The 22,063-nt window shown below is 41.0% G+C and overlaps 1 long non-coding RNA gene across 1 annotated transcript; it reads left to right on the forward strand.

Moving 5' to 3' along the window:
- The first annotated feature begins 325 nt into the window (after positions 1–325).
- Positions 326–10,304, forward strand: LOC115287380. Its single transcript, XR_003906459.1, has 3 exons — positions 326–405; positions 3,952–4,005; positions 10,249–10,304. It is a non-coding gene; the product is annotated as an uncharacterized LOC115287380 (long non-coding RNA).
- Positions 10,305–22,063: the final 11,759 nt, after the last annotated feature.

Here is a 22,063-nt window from a genome sequence, read left to right on the forward strand (position 1 = left end):
GGATGGGAAGAAGGATAGGAAGGACTCAGAGGATCTCAGCTGCCTGTCTAGGAAGTATCTGTGGATAATGGCCCAGCATCCTGTGAGCCAACTTACCAACTCCATGGTGTCCATCCTAACATGTTAGCCTGCCTACTCATCCCTTTTGCTCCTGAGGCTCAAGCCCTGAGTCCCTAGTACCAGGAGATGATACATCCCTACTGTCAAAGCACCATCACTCTGTCAAAGCCTGGAACAGGTGGGCCCTGCAGAAGCCCTCACCTGTAAGAAGGGCAGACGTTCACGTGTTTGTCCCCATTGTGCCGACACACAAATGGTGCCTCATCGTGGATTGGCTGTGAGAAGGCAGTAAGGTGAGGGGGGTGAGGCCTAGCCCCTACCAGTGCCCACTACAAATTGGCCATGGTAAGAGTTGGGAAGTCAGGGAATGGTGAGGCTGTTGAGATGGGCCATGGAGCAAATGTCCCATTGGCCCTGATGCTCGCAGGAGCTGAAATGGGAGAGATAGGGCATCAGTGAAAGGGTGGAAGTTTACACAAAGTTTATGGTGTAGGGACATCTTAGCCAGGAACAGGAATTCCAGGCGGTGGGAGGGAGGAATGGGATGGGCAGAGCAGTGCCTTGCAAGGTTGGACACTGCTCAGGCAGTCCGGATCAGGCATGGGAGGCAGAAGGTTGAGAGGCGCTCTTTCCTGCAGGGACTGGGCATAACTAACCCCAAGAATGAGCCTGGAGGCGTCCTGACCCGACAGCCATGACGGTGTTCATGGTGTCGGAAAGCCTCAAGCCTGTGTCTTCCAAATGCTACATCACTCACAGGTCTAATTGGAGTGGAAGTCGGTCATGAGACTCATGGCAGTTATCCCTTCAGTCTTTGAAGTCACTGACACTATAATGATGTCTTCCTGGGGAATCCGACTGAAGCTGCTCTCCATCCAGAAAAACAGGAGGCAGTTTAGGGAGGGATGTGCCCCTGCATTCAATGGCCAAAGCATACTATTTTCTCAGAGCTCCTGAAGAATTAAGGCCTGAGCCCTCAGTGACACTGCCCAGGAGAGCTGGAAGAAATGGAGTGTCCTCTGGGGACTGGTGGACACTGTACAGAGACAGTCTCAGTGAGGCAGACTCAGAGGCCATGAGATGTCACCCAGTCCCAGGGACTAGAGGAGGAAGATCCTGAAACAGTTGATATTGAACCCTGACCCAAAGAGCCTTAAACCATAAGGGTATTTATCATCACCTGTAACAAGACTCCGGGAAGTAGACCCCAGGGCACACTGATTCAGCAGCTCAACTCTGTCATCTGTGACCAGGCTTGCCCTATTTTTCTGCTCTACGTTTTTACAACTGGCTTCTTCTTCAGGCTGCTCTTCTCACCCTGACACAAAGGAGAGGTGCCATCTCTCTTAGTAAAGTACACATAACGGAATTTACCATTGAAGGTATTCAGTACACTCACAATGTTGTGCAACCATCCCCACTCTCTAGTTCCAGAACATTTTCATCACCCCAGCAGGAGCCCTCACAACCAGTAAGCATCCGTGCTTTTGTGTCCTTTCACTGATTCCCTATCTCTCCCATTTCAGCTCTTGCCAGCATCGGGGCCAATGGGACATTTGCCCCATGGCCCATCTCAACAGAATTTCATTGTTTTTATGACTAAATAATCTTCCAAATCTGCAAGATTTCTCTTCAAGTCCCATTAGGCAGAATCAGGTCACATGCTCATTTCTGAACCCATTCCTCTCAAAGCCAATGGGATCACCCATGGCTATCTTGGCTACATATTATCACTCGAGGACCTTCATAAAACCATGACCTTGGGGGCCTACCCAAGAGATTTTTATTTAGTTGGTCTGGGGCACTAGCATGGATATTGAGATTTTTTTTAATTGGTTGTTACCATCACTAATGGTGGAGATGAAGAGAAGATAATGAAAAAATGAACTAAGTCGGGAGACAGGTGGACAGAGCAGGTGATGGGGTCCCAAGAGCGAGATGTCAACTAGAGGACAAACTACATACTTCCTAGTCTCCAACTCAATCATCTGGACCTGCCTGTGGGTAGAAGTAGCAGGAGAGGTCCCAAACCCTGCTTGTGCATGAGTTTGGGGGCTGGGTTTCTCTGCTTGGCTGCATAGTGAGCCCCTTGGGGACTCCCTGATGTTGGTTCCTAAGAGTGGGATACCCTTTCGCCTGCATTCTGCTGCACCTCCCTGCCCAGTGGTTTGGGGGTACCAAAGGTTGAGAAGTGCTGGCTTAAGTATTAACCCTTCTGTTGGAACACATCCTCCATTTCTTGGACTTTGCCTTATACTACGAGACTCCTGATGAGCTCCTGCCATGGAAGGGAGGAGGGCCCTTCCTCAAGTGGAGATCTGGTGCAGTGAGGCCTGTGAGCACAGGTGAAGTCCCATGGGTCATTATTTAACCTCTTCCCTCTCCCTCCTCTGCTACCTCCCAGCCCTCTCACTACTGGCTGAGTGCTGCCAGCTTCATCCTGCCTGAACCAGCAACCCTTCCTGGGTGAGGACGATTCAAGGGGGCTGCCTGGATCCTTTGTCCCCACCTGTCCTCCCTGTGACCACCCTGGGCAGACCTCTCCCTGGCTGCTCCCTCTCCTCCGGAGAAGAGCATCCCACCTGGGATATTAGGGGATTAAAGATGGTTTTTCAGGGCAAGCCAGGAGAAAACAAACCATGATGGTGGGATTGTTGCTGCTGTGGCATTTTTCAGCCTGGTTGTCGCTGGGACCCAGGAAAGGGCCGTATCTGTGTGTGCCTGATGGTATTATAACCTGACCAAGGTGCTAAGTTGTCGCTCACTTTAACCAAATGACGCTCTTGGTTAGCCATAGAGAAGGTTGTACCAACGGCCAACAAGAACACTTCTGTCTCTTCTTTTCCAGTACTTTCACACTGTATTTCCTTTTTGGGTCACAGGGATGTGTTCACAAGAGGTACCTAAGTGGAAGACCAGTCTCTCTCCTTCCCATCTCTGATCACCCAGGTCCTCTCCCTGGGAAGTAGCCACTGTGGCCAGTTTCATGGGACATAGGTCATGAGTGTGCAAACACCTACATGCATTCTTGCCCTCCTCCCCACAAAAGCGGTCTTCCAGGTATTAATTGTTGAGTGACGAAACACTCCAAACTTAGCAGCATGAAATAACAACCATTGTGTTAAGCCACAGATTCTGGGAGAGGAGTTCTTCAAGATTCTGGGGGAATGGTTTTCTTCAGCTCCAGCCATGTCTAGGATCTCAGCTGGAAAGACCCAAATGGCTGGGAGTTGGAATTGGTGGGAAGTTTCCTCCCTCACATGTCCAGTCCCTGTGCTCACTCAGGAATCTTGACCAAGGGTCCCATGTGCAATTTCTCCTCACAGCACGGAGGCCTCAGGTCTCCAAAAGCAGACTGAGGAAAGCAGAAGAAGCTGCATGAGCCTTTGTGACAGAAATCACATCGAATCACTATGGTCAAGATGGTCACAAAGCACTGCCCTGTTTCACACAGTGGGGCATAGATTACACCCTTGAATGGGAGGAATGTCAAAATACCCACGGCTATGTGTTTAAACCACCAAAGGTATAATGCTGTCCCTTTATTATTCACTTCATTTTTAATTTTTGTTAATGTTTATTTAGTTTTGAGAAAGAGAGAGAGAGAAAGGCATAGCATGAGTTGGGGAGGGGCAGACAGAGAGGGAGACAGAATCTGAAGCTCCAGCTCTGAGCTCTCAGCACAGAGCCCTACGTGGGGTTCAAACCCATGAACCATGAGATGAGGACCTGAGCTGAAGTCAGACGTTTAACTGACTGAGCCACCCAGACATCCTTGGGTTTTTTTTTTTTAACTTAATATCCTTTGGTGAGCTTTATAAATGCACATTTATATATATACATTTATGTGTACATTTATATATCATAAGTCTTTCTTGTTCTTTTTTATAGCTACATAGTGGGATCCATTATAAGAACGTGACCTACTTTGTTCTTACCAATATGGTAGGTAAAAATTTTCTTCATTCTAGTTGATTCTTTTAATTTTTACTTGTAAGAAAATACACATGACATAAAATTTACTATCTTAACCATTTTAAAAACTTTTAATGTTTATTTATTTAAAATTGTTTTAAAGTTTTTATTTATTTTTGACAGAGAGAGAGAGAGAGAGAGAGAGAGAGAGAGAGAGAGAGAGTGAGTGAGAGAGAGAGAGAGAGAGAGAGGGCATGAGCTGGGAAGGGGCAGAGAGAGAGAAAGACACAGAACCTGAAGCAGGCTCCAGGCTCTGAGCTGTTAGCACAGAGCCTGATTCTGGGCTCAAACTCACAAACTGTGAGATCATGACCTGGGCCGAAATCAAATGCTTAATCCACTGGGCCACTTGGGCACTCCTTAATGTTTATTTTTGAGAGAGACAGAGTGCAAGCGAGTTAGGGGCAGAGAGAGAGGGAGACACAGAATCAGAAGCAGTCTCCAGGCTCTGAGCTCTTAGCACAGAGCCCAACGTGAGGCTCAAACTCATGAATGGTAAGATCATGACATGAGCTGAAGTCAGACACTCAACTGACTGAGCCGCCCAGGCACCCTCCGCATCGTAACCATTTTTAATTGTACAGTTCAGTAAGTGGCAAGTACATTCACACTGTTGTATAAAAGATCTCCAGAACTCTTTTTGTTTTGCAAACTTGAAACCCTGAACTCATTAAAGAATTATTTTCCAGTCCCTCCTCCCCCAACCCCTGCCAACCACCCTTCTACCGTCTGTCTCTATGAATTTGTCTACTCTAGTACCTCATATGAGTGAAACCATACAGTATTTGTCTCTTTGAAGACGAATACTACATCCATGTTGTAGATTTTATCAGAATTTCCATTCTTTTTAATTTGAATAATATTCCACTGTGTGTAGATACCACATTTTCTTTATCCATTCATCCATGGACAGTTGAGTTGCTTCCAACTTTTGGGTATTGTGAATAATGCTACTCTAAACATGAGTGTACAAAAAAATTTTTGAGACTCTCCTTTCAGATATTTTGGGTATATATCCAGGTGTGGAATTGCTGGATAAAATGGTAAATCTACTTTTCAAAGTTTCGGAGAAACTACTCTAGCAAGGTTTCAGCTGCTGTATCATTTTACATTCTCACCAACAGTGTGCAAGGGTTCCAATTTCACATTCTCACCAACACTTATTATTTCTGTTTGCTTTTTTATACAGTAGCCATCTAACAGGTATGAGACGGTACCTCACTGTGGTTTTGACTTGCCTTCCTCTCATCACTTAGTGATGTGGAGCATCTTTTCATGTGCTTATTGGCCATTTGTATATCTTCTTTGGAGAAATGTCTATGCAAGTCCTTTGCCCATTCAAAAAAAATACTTATTTATTTTAGGGGGAGTGCAATCTGGGGAGGAGCAAAGAGAGGGGGGACCGAGGATTCAGTTAGGCTCTGAACTGGCAGTTTAACAGCAGCAAGCCTGATGTGGAGCTGGAACTCACATACCGTGAGATCATGTCTCAGCCAAAGTCAGATGCTCAACTGACTGAGCCACTCAGGTCTCCCGCCCATTTTTAAAATCAGGTTGTTTGTTTTGTCTTTGTTGAATTGTAGGAGGTCTGTATATATTCTGGATGTTAACCCCTTCTCAGATATATAATTTGCAAATAATTTCTCCTGTTCTGTAGGTTGCCTTTCCACTCTGTTGATTGTGATCTTTGATTCACAAAAGTTTTTATTTTTATGGTTCATGTAATCCAACTTATCTGTTTTTGCATTTTTTTGCCTGTGCTCTTGGTGTCATATTAAGAAATCATTGCCAAATCCAATGTCAAGAGGCGTTTTTCCATATGCTTTCTTTTAAAACACATTATAGTTTTAGCACTTACGTTTAGGTTTTTATTGATTTTGAGTTGATTGTGGTGTGTAGTATAAGGTTTGCATGTGGATATCCAGTTTTCCCAACACCTTTGTTAAAAAGTCTGTCTGGCCCTATCCAATAGTCTTGACACTTTTGTCCAAAATCAACTGGCCATAATGCAAGGGTTTATTTCTAGGCTCTTCTATTCTATTCTATTCTTTTCTATCGATCTATATGTCTGTGTTTGCACATATGCATATACATATACTTTGTACAGTACCACACTTTTGATTATTGCAGCTTTATAGTAAGTTTTGAAATCAAAATGTATAAGTCATCCAACTCTGTTCATTTTCAACATTGTTTTGGCTACTCAGGGTTCCTTGAGATTCCATATGAATTTTTAGCATGGGATTTTTCTGTTTCTTCAAAGGCCACTGTTAGGATTTTGATAGGGATTTCACTAGATCTGCAGATCTCTTTGGGTACCAGTCATTATCTTAAAAATATTAAGTCTTCCAATACATGACCCAGGGGTAGTTTATGTGTTTGGTTGGTTGGTTGGTTGGTTGGTTATCTGCATCTTTAATTCTTTCACCAATATTTTGTAACTTTCAGGATACAAGTGTTATGTTCTATTTTTTTGATGCTATTGTAAATGGAATTGTTTTCTTAATTTCCTCTTTGGATTACTTATTAGTGTATAGAAACACAACTGGGTTTTGTGTGTTTATTTGTATCCCAAAACTTTGTTGAATCTATTAGTTCCAACTAGAGTTTTTTATGGAATGGTTTAGGGTTTTCCCCACCCTAAAAAACACCTCACTTCTCTTTTACATCTCCTCCACCTTTAATCTGCTACTACCTTACTTCAGACATAGGATGTGTGAGTTTTCCACACACCAAGCACTACTGCAACACCATCTGTGTGTCCACAATTTAACTCAATTCTGACACTATAGACCGTAGCATGTCATCTCTTTTATTGCTGTTGTAAATAAATTTCTTCCATTATAACTTTTGTTGTTTGAGTGTATGTAGTTTATTGGGCTCCACATATTAATTTCGTACATACCCAAACTTACTTAATTCTCTATCATGTATTATAATTTTCCAATAAATTATCTTGGGTCTCCCCAGTAATCAACCATAATATTTACAAGTAAAAATAATATTACTTTTTTCCCATTTTTAGAGTTCTTGTTTCATTCTCCAGTTCAATTATGTTGGCTAATATATCTAGAACATTGTTAAACAATACTGGTGATAAGGGCCACCTCTCTTCTTCTTGACCTTAGCAGGAACATATCTAGTACTTCCTCTTCTTGGTCGTGATATTACATATTTGTATATTTTACTACTCTTATTTCATTAAATTATTCTATTAATAACAGACACTGAATTTTATCAAATACCTTTCCAGCATCTACAAGAAATATCTTATAATCTTATGAACGTTGATCTATTAACACATATTTATTAAATAAACCCCATTTGGATATGGCTTGTTTTTTTAATGCATACTTTCTATATTTTGATGTTAGGTTATTAGGTGAATAAAAGTTCGCAACTCTTATATTATTATGAATTTTTTCCTTATTCCTTATAACATTTGTTTTGCCTTATCTTCTACTTTTTTCTGATGTCAATATCATTAGACAGTCTTCCCTTTTTATTACATTTTTTAATGTTTATTTATCTTAGAGAGTGAGACAGAGAGGAGGGGAGGAGCAGAGAGAGAGAGAGATAACAGAATCTGAAACAGGCTCCAGTCTCTGAGCTGTCAGCACAGAGCCAGATGCAGGGCTCAAACTCATGAACCATGAGATCATGAGCTGAGCCAAGTCAGATGCTCAGCTGACAAGCAACCTAGGCATCCCGACATTCTTACTTTTTTGTCAGCGTATATTCACTATATTTTTTCCACTCCTTCATTTTCAATGTTTCTGTCATTGTTTTAGCTATCTATCTTAGAAATGGCATGTAGCTATATTTTGGAGATTTCTTTTTTTCCTGATTTGCTGGGTTTTTTCACAAGTCAGTTTAAGCTACTCACATTTATTGTGACTACTGATATGTGAAATCTTGTTACTGTTATTTTATGTTTGTATTTACCATGCTTTCTTTTCTCCCTCCACTTCTTTTCCTTTCTGTGGATGGATTGGAACTTCTTGATTTAATTTCTGATGTTCAAGTGCTTACTTTAAAATTTTAACTCCAATATCTGATCATCATTTTTTTCCTTTCATGGTCCATGTAAGTATAGTGGCTGTCATGATCAGCCACTGCACATTGCATAGACCTCGTTCCATTCACACTTCCTACTTCTCCCTCTCTCCCCACCTACAATGGTTCTTTTTAGAAATTCAGTTTCAGATGGCAAGGCTGTTGTTTTGTTTTGTTTTGTTTTTTCAGTTAACACTTATTCAGATGTCAACAATTTCTACTGATTTTTTTATTCATCACTGCTTCTTGAATCCAAAAGCTTCCTCTTGGACTTATTTTCATTGTATTGGAATACAACCTCTTACAGGTAAAACTGAAGCTGATTTATTTTATCATCCTTGGAAGCCTGAAATTGTCTTTATATATTTTAGCCCTCACACTTGAATGATAGCTATAGTTCTAATCTTTGTTTCCTGGATCTCTGACAACATTCCAGCATGCAGTGTTGTAGCTGAATCTGACATTTATCTGCTTTCCTTTATGACTAATCTGTTTTCTTTTTCTTTATCCTTCATGTTCCAAATTTCACTATGGCCTATCTGTTCATCATGTTGATTTCTGTTCTGTTTGTTATGTGGTGGACTCTTTCAGTATGAGAACTTTGTCTTTCATCAATTTGAGAAATTTCCTTTTGTACTTAATTTAGTCTTCCTCATTTCCATTCTCTGTTTCTCTTTATGGAATCTCATTTGATGGTTATTGAAACTTCTGAATTTACTCTTCACACATCCTAACTTCTATTTTAGGTTCTCTCTCTTTTTTTACCAATATATTGTAAAATAATTCCTCAATTTGATCTCCCAGCTCACTTATATGCTACTGTTCATCTCTGTCCAACCTGTTCATATAGCCCATTTATTGAGGATGCCTTTGAGAATCTTATTTTTTATTTCTGAGATCTCAGACTGTTTTCTCTAATAACTTTCTGAGAATGTTTATGCTCATTCTAAATACTTAATATGTCTTATCCGCTGGTTCTATTTCTTTGGGTGCCAGGACTTCTGTTTATTGTACTCTGTGCCTGTTTCATCACAGTGGGCTTCCTCAGTGTCCAATGGCTCTTGGTTGTGTGCTCATCTTGAATTTGAGATTCTTTGTCACGCAGTCTATGGATGATGTCTCCAGTCATTGCATGGGAGGGATGACAGAGGGTAAGAAACAAATTGATGGAAAAGGTGTGCCAGTCTCTAATGTCCTTTCCTGCTGGGTGTTGTCTGGCCTCTCCAGCCACATTTGCATGTGTCCACTTTGGCATGATGAAGGCAGATATCTTGCTGCTGCTGCTGCTGCTGCTGCTGCTGTTTGGTTAAGCAGGGAAGGTGGGGTGGGAGGAGTGAGTAGCTGGTTGTCTTGAATTGTTCTTACTGCAACAAGCCAGCCCATTACCCCGTCAGTCACCACCACCCCTACATGCACTGTCTTCAAGCTTGCAGCACCTCCAAAGCAACTCCCACTTTTCATAACGGTACCGCCTGCACATCTTTTAGACCGTGCTTACATTCTTCCGACTCCACCATTTTGTTTGCTTTCATCAATTCCTCACAATTTCAAATACACTGAAGTTGCCTCCTCTTGTTTGCCAGATTATATTTATTTATCTTTTCTGGTGTTCATAAGGTTTTGGGATAGGAAGAAATGGCTGGGATTCAGTCTACCATTTTGAACTAATTTCTAAACACACTGTTTAAATGCTCAGACCAACCCTATGAGCTAAGTGTTAATTATTACTCTCATTTTACAGATGAGAAAATAAGCTCAGAAAGAGATATATAATTTCCCCAAGATTTCACAGCTGGCAAAGAGCAGTATTGACACTGGAGCCCAAGTTCGTTCAACACTAAGCCAAGAGCTCTGAACCAATGTCCCATGCTGGTGATTGAATGTAACAGAGACCAGTCTTACTATTATTCATGGTGTGCACACCCAGTCCCACAACCTCCAGGTTTTCTGCCTCCGGACTGCTTCTGAGGACTGCATGTCATGTCTCTGAAACTCTCCCGCCCACCACAGCCCCTTATTCTTGAATCTCGTATCATTCATTCATTTATTTACTATTCACTGAGTACAGCCTCTGTTACAAACATTTCTAGGACAAAATGGACAGGGTCCCTACTCTCATGGGTTTTCCTGTCTACTAAGCAATCACTCATGTTACAGATGATGATGCCAAAACCCAGAAGGAAAAGGACTTGCTCAAAATAAGTCAGAGGCACAGCTGGCATTAAAACACAGGATTTCCTTATTTCCAACCAGGATTCCCTTTTCTTCTGTCTTTTTCAAGTAAGTAATACATGGGTATTTTGGAAAATTAGAAAATACATGTGAACAATAAAGAAGAAAGTAAAAATCGCCCATAAGCCCACCTCACAAAGGTCTAAGACTAACATTTTGGCATTTATACGTCGAGACATTTTTCTTCACATACATGATATTTTTTAACCTAACAATATTTGTAAAGTCTTAGAATATTTGTTTTAACTTTCAAAAATGGAATCACACCATATATCCCTCTTTAAAAATAGATGTGCATATAGAAACCAATTTGACAATAAACTATTTTAAAAATACAATAAAATAACGAAAAAAAATTGATGTGCAAATATCCCCACATCAATAAACACCACACTGTCGTTCTTAATCACTGTACAATACTCCATTGTATGGGTGTATTACATGTTGTGTAATCTGTACCCTATTGTTAGGAATGAAGGCTAATTTCCAATTTTCACAGTTATATGGCAGCCTTTCAAATAATATTTTCATATTTCATAATACTAATCTCCAAGTCAGGCAAATGGTGGCCAGTGTTAACTTTGCCACTTGTGTAAACTTGAACAAATGTTAACCTCTTTGGGTCTAGTTTCCTCATCTGCAAAATGAGATAGATGACATACATCGCACATGGTATTTATCATTATTAAATGAGATAAGGTACATAAAAGACCTGGCATGGCTCTTGATTCATTGCAGGTGCTAATTTAACAGCTGCTGTGTGACAGTGATGATTAGATTTGCCGCTTTCTCTCCTCAGAGCCCTGCCTAGTGTAAATGGGAACCCCAGGTCCACTTCAAGCCTTCCCTAAAGGAATTAGCTTATTTGAGCCTCAGCCCAAAGGATGTTACAAATTGAGCCAGCTCGAGGCGAAGGAGAATCACTGTCACCAGTTTTCCCCTGCCACCATCCCCTGTTCCCTCCCACAGCCAATGGGCAGCCTGGTGGATTTCCAGGAGTGGGCAACCTGGGCATGGCAGGGAGGTGGGCACTCAGACCCCTCCACTCCAGAATGAGTGAGGCATGTCAAGACCAGGATCTTACTCCAGCTAGCTCAAGCCTTAAGCATACTCTCCAGGTAATTCTACACAGAACACACGGAAAGCCTTTCCTCAAGGAGCCCAAATCCAAGATCAGGATAGATGGGAGCCCACTATAATCAGGAGGCATCCTTACCCACAAAAGAAGTGCTTTTCTTTTTTGTCTTTTATTGCTTATGCTTCCTGTTCCTCTTTGGTGTGAAAAACAGGATAGTGGTAGATAATGTAGAGAAGGAGACAGGGAGCACAGGGAGCAGGAGTCAGCCCACCGCTGGTCTAGGCAGGGGCCAGAGGAGAGGAGTATGCTCCTGGGCAGGCCCTGAGCTCAGAACATGCCCACGGGCACCCTCTCCCATTCTAACTGTGAACTACATGTTTAAAATGTGGCTGTAAGAGATTAGCCACTAATATTAATAACGAATATTTATGGAGTGCTCATCAAATGTCAGGATGCTGTCAAACTCATTTAATTCTCACTATGAGAATAGATATCATCATTATTCCTGTTTGGCTAATGATTTATCTGAACCAGTGAGGGAGAGTCTGACTGAAATCCTGTGGACTTTTAAGTTGTCAGGCCACAAATACTTCAGTTGTTTGGACCTAAGTACTTAATAAATGGCCTATGACGCATTTCTTTTGACCTAGGAGCTATGAAAATATTTCTGAAACACTGAAGGCACCAAGAAGCAAGACAGCTTGGGAAGCTCTGCTCTAGCATAAATTCCTACAATTCATGAGCTGTGTCAAGGACTGTTTTTTAACTATATAAGCTCAAATTGCCTTCCAGAAGATTCTCATTTATAATTAACCAACAGACAATTAAAGTGAAAGACAGTTTAAATGTAACATTGATGTAGAGGCTCTAAATATCTGGTTTCTCCCCTCTAGTAGGCTGTCTTGGACAAAGAATCCAAGGATTTTCTTGGGCTTACTATATATGCAAATTATGCATTTTTATTTTTTTTTCAATTTGTGGAATTTAAGGATTTGTTAAAAAGCATTATGCCAGCAATCATTTATCTCTGAATGCTGAATTTGCAACAATTATTGCTTTCTTCTTTAGAACTTTGTGAATTATCTGAATTTTTTACAATGGTTATATACCAGCTTTTTTCATTTAAAAAAAACTTTTTAAAAAGTTCAGAATATTTTGGATTACATTTGTACCTTAATTCCATTAACAAGGGCTAAGGACACAGTACTAAAATATCTGCCGCCTGTCATCCTCCTTTTGAGAAATGAAACCCCTGACCATAAAAATAGTCTTTGCTTGCAATTGGAAGGGAAAGAATTTTAAAAGAAAAAGAAAAGAAAAAGCAGAAGGAAAACTGTCTGTTAGCAAGTCTAAATTCAGACAAATGTCTGAGGGGTTGAAAGATAGCGATGGTCCCATCTCAGCACCACCCCTCCTCCAGGCTCCCAGGCTCTCCGCAGGGCAAGGAGGGAGCTGGTGACTTTATACAAGGTGCTGATTTTAGATGTGGCTGCAGATTAATTTTAGAAGGTCTTGACATTCAGACTGAGTCATCCTGAAGTGGCCTGATTGGAACTAAACCGGCAAGCCCATTTCAAGCTGGCTGTCTTCTCAAGTGTCCCATACCTCAGGGACTCTGCCAGTTCCTGGAATTGGAAGGCCTTGTTCCCATAGCAAGTGGCATGTCACCAAAAAGAAGGACCTGGATTACCAACCAAAAGTACCAGGACCACCTCAAAATACACACAGAGAGTCCTGGAAGCTCTATTCCCATGGGAAACTCAAAGACAACTAGTATGATCATACCTGGGAAGCTGACTCCAGCCTTGCCATTATAACAACAGCTATGAAGCACCTACTGTATACAAACATGGAAGGGGCAATGATATCTAAATCCAATCATACATATTCACTAGAGAACTTTTTAAAAATATAGATACCCAGGACCAGCCCCAGATTTGCAGATTCTATACATCCGGAGTAGGGCCCTTAGAAGTTCCTGAAGTCATCCAGGGCTGGGAACCACTGCTGTGGGAGGCCCAGAGCTGAGTAAAGCAGAGCTCCACCCCGCAAAGGCACTCACAGGAACTATCAGGGCGGCCACAGTGAGTGGACTGTCCTAACTGACCAGTCCTGTCTCTCACTCCTGGAGAGGGTGGGGTCCCCTCTCAACATATGAGCTGGAGACAGGAGTAGAGTAGTTCCACAGAGGAAATTGGAGTGGCTGTTATGGAAAAAGTGAATGAGCATTGCACAGGCAAAAAATAGTACGTAAGTCACTCTTGGTCTGCCATACCAAGAGTTTATCAACCTGACCAGCTTCAGCATCAAAGAACCCAGTCAGCATCATACAATGGACATCAGTTGTTTTTCTGTCTAGTACTGCTCCCTTTCCTCTAAAAAAGGTACAGTAGAATCTTGCATTGTGAGTGACTTGTTCTGTTAGGGTTCTGCAAGACACACAAACATTTTAACTTGATAAACGAGCAATGTCTGCAATACAAGTAGTAGGTGACATCAAATGTCACATGATCACAACTGAGCCAATGGTTCTTGAAATTTGCTTTGATTTACAAGTGATTTGGATTACAAGCATGTTTCTGGAATGAATTATGCTCACATCCCTCCTTCCTTGGAGGATTTGCCTGTCCCTTTATTCAAGTTGTCTGACCCATCTCCCAGCCACGGTATTTGGTTCACTGGTGAGCACCTGACTCAGCCTGGGTCATCCAGAGCCCCTCCTAGGGATTTTCTGAACTGGGAACCAGAAGGAAAGAGCACACCTGCCAGCTGGCAAATACGTGAGGCAGCCATCATGGAGGTTTCTAGGGCCATGCTTTGAAAGAAAACCAGTGTGCCATGGAAGAGAATGAAGGCAGCCCAAGAAGAGAGGCAGAAGTCACAAAGGAGAGGGTGCCACTATAGCACTGCACTAAAGCACTGTAGCTACTACTGAAGTTTGGGTTGGGTTTTTGTCACTTGCAACCAAAGAGTCATAACTAATATTCATGTCATATATCAGTTTATCCAAAAAGATAATAAATAGGCTAAATAAGAAATGTTGGGACCAGAGTCCTCTCTCATAGCCTAGCAGACCCACTTTTCAAGCAGCACTGATCTAGTCATCAGCCAAATTCAGGTTTCATCATTCCAGAAATTCAGTTAGAGAGGTTTGGTGAAATCAAGGTATGTTTTCTGGAGGAGGGTGATTTAAGGCTGCACTCTCAAAGCAGTACTGCCGGCTGCGGACCTCTTTATCCCAGGAAAGGCTGCAAACACTCATGACTCCCTGGGAAGACCTTCATAGGCACATATACTGTACTGTCACTATTCTTAGCAGCACGCCACGGTTCAGAAAGGGATCAGGATCCCTGTGGCTGCACGTCCTGGGGGAAAGATGAGCTGGCCCCTCAGCTGTGCTGCCCTGCTTAAGCTCATGAGCTTAGCAGAATGAACTTGACTCACATCACAGCTGAGGATTAAAGCTTAGGGGCTACAGGAGGCATTTCTTGAGCATGCCTGAGCTGGGAGTATGTCCACTTGACATACCTCTTAAAGCCCAAAGGATGGAGCTGATGCATCCTGACAACTTGGAAGGAACCCTGCCCCCATTGACTATATGATGCTCGAGAGTTAATCTTTATCACAGTAACAGGACTTACCTCATTTCCAGCATGGGTTACAGGCTTCTTTGCCCATTTTTAATTGGGTTATTTGTCTTTTACTATTGAGTCATAAGAGTTCTTTATGTATTCTAATTACAAGTGTCTAGTTAAATATCTGACTTACAAATATTTCTTCTCATTCTGTGGGTTGGCTTTTACTCTTTTACTCTCTTTCTTTCTTTTTTTTTTTCTTAATTAATCTCTACACCCAACATGGAGCTTGAGCTCACAATCCTGAGATCAAGAATTGCAATCTCTATCAACTGAGACAGCCAAGCACCCTGGCTTTTACTTTCTTTGATGGTGCTCTTTGAAGCACAGAGGTATTTAATTCTGATTACCTTTAGTTTATTTACCTTTTATTTTGTTTCATGTGCTTTCAATGTTATAATAAAAAAAAAACGTTACCAAATTCAAAGCTATAAATATTACACCTACACTTTCTCCTAAAATTTTTATAGCTTTTGCATTTAGGCCTTTAATCCACTTGGAGCTAATTTTGTATGTGATGTCAGGTAGTGGTCCAATTTCTTTCTTTTGCATGTGGATATCTAGTTGTCTTAGCACCATCTGTGGAAAGGATTGTTTTTTGCCCATTGAATTTGTTTGATACTTCTGTCAAGAATCAGTTAACTGTAAATGTGAGAGTATATTTCCAGATCAATGTTGATCCTTGTACTCATACTATATTGTCTTGATTACTGCAGCTTTGTAGTAAGTTTTGAAATTGGGAAATGTCAGCAGTCTTCTTTTTCTAGTGTCTTAAAGTGGAAGTTAGGTTATTAATTTTAGAGAGTTCTTGTTTTTCTACCATAGGTGTTTACAGCTATAAGTTTCCCCCTCAGCTTTGCTTTAGCTGCATCTTTTAAGTTTGGTATGTTGCAGCTTCACTTCATTTATCTCAAAGTATTTTCTTTTTTTTTTAATGTTTTATTTATTTTTGAGACAGAGAGAGACAGAGCATGAGAGGGGAAGGGGCAGACAGAGAAGGAGACACAGAACCAGAAGCAGACTCCAGCCTGTGAGCTAACTGTCAACACAGAGCCTGACGCGGGGCTCGAACTCACGAACGTGAGATCTGACCTGAGCCGAGGTCGGAGGCTTAACCAACTGAGCCACCCAGGCGCCCCTCAAAGTATTTTCTAATTTCCCTTGTGATTTCTTCTTAGACCCACTGGGTGTTTAGAAGTATATTTTTAATTTCTACATACTTGTGAGTTTCTCAACTTTCTTTCAGTTACTGATTTGCACTTGTATACCATTTTAGTGAGAGGATATACTTTGTGTAATTTAAATCTTTAACTTTTTATTTAGGTTTGTTTATTGGCCTAGCATGTGAGCTGCTCTTCAGAATGCCTCATGTGTACTGGAAAAGAACGTATATTTTACTGTTGTTGGGTGGAAAGTTTTGTAGATATGTTAGTTCTAGTCGGTTTATAGTGATATTCAGGCCTTTCATTTGTTGATTTTAGCACACTCCTATCTGTTTTTGAGTATGGCATATGAAGTGTTGAACTGTTTATTTCTCCCTTCAATTTTGTCTTGCTTCATGTATTTAGGGGCTTTGCTATTAGTTGTTATTATGTTTATAATTGTTACATCTTGTGAATGAATTGACCCTATCTTTATTATAAAATGTCTCTCCTTAGTTCCATTAACATTTTTTAAAGTTTATTTTGTCCAGTGAATAGCCACTCCATCTTTCTTATCTTTGCTGTTGTTTTTTTTTTTTTTCATTTCTTTACTTTAAATCAGTTTGTATCTTTGGATCTAAAGTATGTCTTCTGTAGACAACATATGTTGAATCCTGGTTTTTTTGTTTTTTTGTTTTAATCCAGTCTGACAATCTCTGCCTTTTGATTGGATTGCTTGATCCACTTACATTTAATGTTATTATTTATATGTTTGGATTTATGTCAGCCCTATTTTGTTTCCTGTATTTCTTACATATGTTTTGTTCCTCCATTCCTCTGCTACTGCCTTCTTTTGTGTTAAATAGATACTACCTACCGTACCATTTCTATTTTCTTAGTGTTTCTTTTACTAGATATTTTCCAAGTTTTTTCTCAATGGTTACTTAGGAGATTACAATTAACATCTTAATTTATATCTATCTAGGTCAAATTAATATCAAGTTAGTTTCAATAGTATATAAAATTTTGCTCCTATAAAGCTCCATTCCTTTCCCTCTGCTTAGTGATATTATTTTCATACAAATCACATCTTTATACATTTTTGTGACCATTGACATAGATTTCTAATTAGTGCTTTATGCAGTTGTCTTTTAGGTCAGATGAAAAAAACAAGTTACTAAAAAATATAATGTCTTTTATATGTAGCTATGTAGTTACTTTACCAGTGTTTTTTATTTCTTCATACAGATTCAAGTTACCGTCTAGTGTTTTACTTTATTTTAGCCTAAAGGAACCCCATTAATATTTCTTGTAAAGCATACCTCTTAGTGACAATTTCTCCCTGTGTTTGTGTAAGTACACAGGTCTAAACCAAACTGACTCCATGACAGGCTTCAAGTTTCCCCTCTGACTTTGGAAGCCTAAGTGTTGGTTTGGTTTCTCAGAATCATTAGACAATAAAAGGGCATAGAGTGCTCAACCAGGGACCACCCTAGAAACAGCCAGCTAAAATGCTTAACATTCCTAAGGGCAGGCCTGGAGATAGAAGCTATAGATAATCACTTACTGCTTAAGGCTAGTTACACCCTACTTTAGGGTCCTGGGTCCACTCTGTAATTGGTTAATACTCTAAATATTGTGATTGGGTCCCACCAGAAGTAAAAACACTCTAAGCAACGTGTATGGTTAAAGTTACTACCAATGATGTTATGCGCTAATGATTGAATCACTGTACGTACCTGTGTCACAATTTCCTGTAACTCCCCATTCTCAAAGCCCATAAAAACCCTGCTCGGCCGAACAAGAGCTCTCAGCATGGATCCACTGTGCTGGTGAAGTCTGTGAGCCTGAGCCCGTAATGATAATACAGTCCTTTGCTTTTGCATGTGTGACTCAATCTCCCTGGCGGTCTCTTGGTTTTTGGGGATGATATTGAAATCTGGGTATAACATTTGTGTATATGGGAATATCTTAATTTCTTCTTCATCTTTGAAGGACAATTTTGTTGGATATAGAATCTTTGTTTGACAGGGTTTTTTTTTCTTTCAAAGCTTTAAGTATATCATCCCACTGCTTCCTGGCTTCCACGGTTTCTAATGAGAAATAAACTTTGAATCTTATTAAGGATCACTTATACATGATGAGTCACTTCTCTCTTACTGCTTTCAAGGTTTCCTTTTTTGTCTTTTTCTTTTGACAGTTTTATTATCATGTGTATAGGTGTGGATCTCTTTGAATTCAATATACTTGAAGTTTTGTTGACCCCTTGGAAGTTTGTTGAGCACTCATAAACCTAAGTGTGTATGTGTGTGTATTATAATTTATTATTTATATATTTGTAAATATTTATTTTGAGAGAGAGAGAGCAGGGGAGGGGCATAGAGAGGGGGAGAGAGAATCCCAAGCAGGCTCTGTGATGTTAGCACAAACTCTGATAAGGGGCTCAATCCCACAAACCATGTGATGATGACCTGGGCCAAAACCAAGAGTCAGATGATTAACGAATGAGCCACCCAGGAGTCCCTATATATATTTGATGTAAAATATGAAATTACTATTTCACCAAATTTTGGAGTATTCATCCAATAGACCTACAACTATTTTATCTGCCCTCCTTTCTCTCTTCTCTCCTCTGAGACTCTCGTTATGCATATGTTGGTATGTTTGATGTTACTCATGGGTTCTTTCTGTTTCTCAGACTTAATAATCTCAGTTATGTTATCCTCAAATTCATTGACTTTTTTCTTCTGTCTACTCAGATATGGTGTTGAGCACTTCTGGTGAAGATTTCATTTCAGTTATTGCACTTTTCTTTTTTTATGTTTATTTTATTTTTGAAAGAGAGAGAGAGAGAGAAATAGACCATGAGTGAAGGAGAGGTAGAGAGAGAGGGAGACACAGACTCTGAAGCAGGCTCTAGGCTGAGCTGTCAGCACAGAGCCCAGTACAGGGCTCAAACCCATGAACTGTGAGATCATGACCTGAGCTGAAGTTGGACTGAGCCATCCAGCTGCCCCTTTTATTGCACTGAACTCCAGAATTTATACATATAGGTGGCCATGTCATATATAAAATAAAATGTGAGAATGATGATGGCAGTACAAACATCAGGCACCAATAAAGAGGTGGAAATTATATATAATTAATATTTATGCTTTCTTTTTGTATGATATGGTGTTTATAGTTCTTCGAACATATTTATAATAGCTAATTTAAAGTCTTTGACTAGTAAGTCCAATATCTGGGCTTCCTTAGGGACAGTTTCTATAGATTGCTTTTTCTTCCCCTGTGAATGGATCATACTTTCCTTCCATGTATCACAAAGTTTTTGTTGAAAACTGAACACTTGAAATAATATTTTATGGCAACTCTGAAAATCAGCTTCTTCCTCTCTCCAGAGTTTATTTTTGGTTGTACTTGGTTTTTGTTTTGTTTTTGTGTCTTTTTTGAACTAATTCTGTAGAGTAGGTAATCTTTGTCATACAAGGCCAATGAAGTTTTTGTCCAGTTAATCTAGTGGTCAGTTAATGGTTGCAGAGAAATTTCCCTAAAGACCTGGAACCCAAAAGTCTCACAGCCTTTGCTGCGAGGGGCTCTGTGTGTGTTGGGCATGCCTTCAAAACTCAGTTTACAGATCTTATAACTTTTACTTCCTGATTGCACAGAGCCTCAAGATCAGCCAGAGGTGAGAACTTAGAAAGCCTTTTCGCATCTTTCTTGAGTGTGCAGATAGCCCTTAGCATGCTCACAGCCTTACACATGAGCATGGCCTTCTAGATCTCCAGGAATATTTTAGAGCTTTTCAATATCCTATGGACATTGAACTCCCCAGCTTTTCCTCTTAAGCTTCTTCATTAGTCTATTATTTGACCCAACGGTTATCAATTGTCTGTAATTGTTTTCGACAAATGCTCCCTGGGAAAAGGCCTTTCACACTGCGTGTGCCCAGAGTGCTCATGGTCAAGTCAAACCCAGACAGCCTAGCAAATGGGGTCGTCCAGGGAAGCACCAGCAGGTCAAATCATGACGGCTTTTGGGAAATGGGGCTTTGGAAGTGCCCCACGCCAGTTCTGCTCCATTAGGTGGCTGCCAGTCTGCTGATTTTCACAGCAAATGTGGGCTGTTATTTTTCAAAGCTATCATGATGGGGTGGGGGGACAGGACAGAATAAACCCCATAAAACTTATCATTCTCACCAAGATTCAGGCATTTGTTTTAATAAAGGCTCCCCAAATTTCTGCCAGCTTGTAGTTAATTTCCAGAGTTCTAAAAAAAAACTGATTCTGGTCATTTTTGCCAGTTTTCTCATTGCTTTCATAGAGAGAAATGTCAAGGATCTTTACTCCATTTTTACCAACATTCACTTCATATTTTGCATCCAACTCCACAATATATCCAAGTGTTTTTTCCAAGTGTTTCAATATAATATTATTCAATTTTAAATTATTTAACATGAAATGAAACCAACTCTCTAAAAAGATACACTGAGGAGTCTATTCTGAGACTTCACACCCACCAGCTGCTGCTGGAGTGGAGCTCATTATAACATTCTAATTATGTGTTATCTGCTCTTCCAGACTGTAACCTCCCTGGGGCAGAACCAAGCAGCCTTCGTTTCTGTCAACCATTCCTCCCCCAAACTGGAAATAGGTGACTATAAATATAGAGCCAAAATTAATAGTCCAGGTTCTTATTTATCTGAATGCTCCAGCATTGGACAGGATAAACCCTGGGGAGAATGCCCAGATGACCTGAATAGACTCCGTTCAATACTTACTTCAAGCTCTGACATGAACCTTGGTCATTCCCGAACTGTATGTTCTCTGCCATGGCTCTAAAAGGTTTCCTGGTGGGAATCACTGTCTTGAAATTCTAGGTTAGAAGCCTCTGATGCCACCAAAAGAGAGACATTTCTTTCAAAGTGAATAAAATTGAGTAGTACATATAGTGTTATATATTGTTATATACAATTATAACATATCTAGTACATATAACATTACATATTTACATATAACATTCAACAGCATGCATAAATACAGAACTCTTACCAGTCCTGTCAAATGCATGACTAGACTATCACAGTTTCTTGGCCACTGTTGTGGACATCTGATATTTGGGGGCACCCAGCCAGGGGAGCCGTCATCTTACCTGTCTGGTGGAAGCCTTGCTTTGCCTCCCACTATGTGGCTCAAGGAGCCAAGCCCTCTCCCTCTTCGCTCTCTGGTAGCCGAGGTAGGTTACACGATTCAGGCTCAGCTGACTGGGTGTTTCAGCCAGGGTCACTGAACCAGTAGAGGAGCTGAGGATCCAGAGAAGGTGCCACCATTCCCAGATGGCTTCTGGGAGTAAGCCTGGGCTGTGACAGGCCACCCTTATAGTCTTGTACACTTTCTAAACAATTAAGAACCAAGAACCCACTGGTCCTGAGTCTAAGCAGTAGCATTTCGATCTTTGGAGAAGGTGGGCTCGGGACTCATTTCTGTTTATAAATTCCAATGTACACAGGTATCCTTTGGGTCCCAGAAGCTTTTTCAGGACTCCCGAATGCTGGTGTCACCAGTCCCTGCAGGTCTTTATTCCTTCTGCCCCTCCTCCACCGCTCCTCCACTAACTCGGAAGTCAGTCTCACCGAGGCCTCAAAGACAGGACAACATTTGTGTGACAATCCTGCATCTGAGGTGGCAGGACCCTGGCGGGCTTCAGAGGAGCCACGCTGCTTTCCTGGGTGCATTACAAGGGTCTCCCCAAGGGCTGGGCATGGCATTCCCCAAAGAAGAAAGGAGCCGAAGAGGGGGATACCGAGCTCATTCATGGCCCTGCTCCCACTGCCCACTAGGGTCTAGTTCAGGGGCAGGTCAGCCCAGCCAGGACTGGCAAGGGAGGCC

The sequence above is a fragment of the Suricata suricatta genome, chromosome 3 (genome assembly GCF_006229205.1).
Source record: "Suricata suricatta isolate VVHF042 chromosome 3, meerkat_22Aug2017_6uvM2_HiC, whole genome shotgun sequence".
NCBI classification, from domain to species: domain Eukaryota; kingdom Metazoa; phylum Chordata; class Mammalia; order Carnivora; family Herpestidae; genus Suricata; species Suricata suricatta.